The sequence below is a fragment of the Zalophus californianus genome, chromosome 2 (assembly GCF_009762305.2).
Source record: "Zalophus californianus isolate mZalCal1 chromosome 2, mZalCal1.pri.v2, whole genome shotgun sequence".
NCBI classification, from domain to species: Eukaryota; Metazoa; Chordata; class Mammalia; order Carnivora; family Otariidae; genus Zalophus; species Zalophus californianus.
Window position 1 is genome coordinate 135294753 of NC_045596.1, and position 3348 is coordinate 135298100.

Below are 3348 nucleotides of genomic sequence, written 5' to 3' on the forward strand. Positions count from 1 at the left end.
AAAGGATAATAAGAATCACCTTATAAATTGTAAAAAAAGCCCTGTAAAAGGGCTTGATGTAAAGCTTTATTACTTAAGATTGATCATTTATCACCTAATCAAAATTGGATAGCAATAACCCAGGAGGGATAGAACTAATTATAGTATTTTATAAACATCTTATGAGTAAGTAACTTGATCACCAAAATTAAATCTACTTGTAAAAGGAAACTGGTAAACCAGGTTAGCAGTATTATGTCATTTTGTTCAGTTACATAAATTCTTCCCTGATAGACAAATAAAATTCTCATGCCAAAAAGTACAGTACATTATTATTATTCTATGTTATATTTTGCTTACCTATAGAATTGTAACACAGCCCTTGGCAAAACAATGAAAAGGGTGAAATTTCTCATTGACCTATTCTCAACTTCCATTTGAATGACTTTCTTATTTTCTGCTCACTATGTAAACAAATAGGCATAACTATTTTCCAGAAAAACCATTATTTACAAAAAGAAATCACTGCCCAAGTTTTACTATCCTCGCTTTAGCATCTACATATAATTTATAAGAATGAAAAATAGAATTCGATCTGGTTGTTTTCTATTTTTTTTTAACTTTTGTAGACATTGTTAACATAAACATCCTTCTAGATGAACCTTTGCTTTTATGTAATTATTAAGTGCAGGTATGTATTTAGAATTAAGATAGCTGGATCAAATTGTACATGCCTTTGAAAAATATAAAATACTGCTCTCCTTAAAGATAGATTTATACCATTATATATAGATAGATATATATTACTATTTGTAGTATATATGTAAAGTGCTACCAGTATTCTGCACTCTATTATATATATGAGTAGAGAACACTGATGTGTGTGTGACATGCGCACGTGTGTGTGTGTGCACGTGCACGTGTGTGTGTGTGTGTGTGTAATTACACATATATAATGGGGTGGAGAACACAGCGCTTTACAACTTTGCAATACGTTATTTGGATAGACATTTTCTTGTCATAAACAGAGAAGTTATTTTTTTGTTTTCTTTATATTTTACCTGGATGGCGGGGATTTTTTTTTTGAAGGTTTCAAATGTACTTTATTTCTTCAATTATGCCGTATTTTAATGGGTGCACAGTGCTTTTACTTGGAATCAATTTTGAGTTGGTTTCGAAACATCTCAGCTGGGATGATTGATTGGTGATCTCTCCATTCCTTTGGGGTGACTCTGCCAAGTGGGAACAGATTCCATTCTATTCCAATTTGTGTTCCCATCTGTGCCCATACAGCAACACAGAAAGTGACTCCACTAGCTAATACAGCGTTACCATATTTGTCATAGCAATCATGTGTCCATTTCTGGTGTCTCTGTCTTGCCATTGTTTGCTGAATGCTTTTAACTCAGAGACGACTTAGAGCATTTTTGGCCATGGGAAACATCATGAAGCTGAAGTTGTCTTGTTTTTACACTAATGAATAGATAAATCAGAAAAGTGAGAAAAAAAGTAACCGAATATGTTTCTACATCTAAAGAGAAGCTGAAATTCCTAGTATCTGTGTACTTATTTGACTTTACATATGGATTACTCTATTGTATGCACTATCCCATAAGACCTTTAAGTGTTTATGGAACTGTTATAGGTAAGGTCTCATTTTATGTACTACACTTTCAGTAGGAGATGCCACACTCCTTATAATATTGTTAGTTACTGAAATAAATTAACTGAACCCTTCAGTCTTGTCATTATCTGGTGATTTCTGCTTTTCTGTAACACTAGCCTGAATGTCCTGCCCTGAATTAGAAGCTACAGACTAGATATTCTAGAAGAAAAATCAAGAGATATCATTTTAAATATTTTATTTTCTGATAAGCCTATAATGAAGGTCTTTTTTCTTTTTTTCTTAATCTGCAACCCTTAATTTTGCAGGTTTCAGTTGAACTTTTATAATGGGCTCAGGTTAGAAAAACCACTGCTGTCCTTTGATAAACTGCATTGGGCTAAATTTTCTTAGCCCTGACTACAACACACTTATTTGCAAACAGTGTCACTGCCAGAGTTTATAAGGATTCTGTTGAAATATTATATATAGATGACCTCGTTTGCAAAACTACTCAAAATGGTTGCTGGATGTTTTATAGTTACTTTGTTTTCATGTGGATATAGTTCCCTGCATAGGTCAATATGAATCATCTGTCCTTCAAACCAGGGTATAATTACGTAAACTGGGTGCATAAAACCGATGATAGAGCATTATAGTTAAAGATAAATTTTAAAAAGATAAATTGCATTTAATTATTTTAAGGCACCGGTTAAGGAGGACAAAAAGTTTGCATTTTATATATGGAAATACTGTCTGTAAAGTTCTCCCCCAAATTTAAACCTGTATTTGTTCCATACCTTGGAGATTATCTGTCTTTTTTTTTTAAGGAGATAATCTGTCTTTTAAAATATCTATAACAGAATCTATATAAATAAAAAATGGCAAATAGAATATGCTTACTAGAAATGCTCAAGTTTAAATAAATATTCACTGAAACTGAGTCATTCTTATAATAATGATAATGATGAGAATTTGCCTGGAAAATATATATTAATAAAGCAAACAGTTTAAAGAATAATGTCAATTTATGAACAAATATCACGGATAGTTTTGGTTGCCCTGATGTTATATAAATATATAAGCTTAAATCTACAAATATGGAAAATGTAAAAGGAAATTGACTCTAACCCAATTCAATTAATGACATTAGCATAAAACTCATGCACACCTTTCTTTAAAAAGATAAATCTTTAAAATTTACCTGTTTTAAAAAGGGGGCTTTGAGGGGCGCTGGGGTGGCTCAGTTAAGCATCCGCCTTTGGCTCAAGTCATAATCCCAGGGTCCTGGGATCAAGCCCTGCATCAGGGCTCCCTGCTCAGTGGGGAGCCTGCTTCTCCCTTTCCCTCTCCCAGCTCCCCCAATTGTGCTCTCTCTCTATCTAAAAATAATAATAATAATATCTTTTAAAAAATGAAAAATGTGCTCCAATCCTAGAAGATGGCTTAACTTTGTTTTCTAATGTGATTAGTTGACCCTACGGGAACTAAATTAGCATTCTTGAAAGAGTGAACAATTCTCTGATATACTTTAATGAGCTTTATAGGTGTTCTTGGAAATTCATTCAACAAAATGTCCATCTTAGGAAGAACCTTTAAAGATCTCTAACCAGACTTGCAAGGGATCTAATGATCTTTAACCAGGACTTTTTTTTTTTTTTTTAATGCAGGCTAACAACTGATTATATACAGTCTTTTTACTTCCACTATATGTTTGCCAAAAAGGGATCTTTGAATTAGCTTTTACAGGAAGCTTCTTCACTTGA

The 3348-nt window shown here is 32.8% G+C and overlaps 1 pseudogene; it reads right to left on the reverse strand.

Annotated features, from left to right (window-relative positions):
- Positions 1 to 1126: 1126 nt before the first annotated feature.
- Positions 1127 to 1426, reverse strand: LOC113925455 (annotated as a pseudogene).
- Positions 1427 to 3348: the final 1922 nt, after the last annotated feature.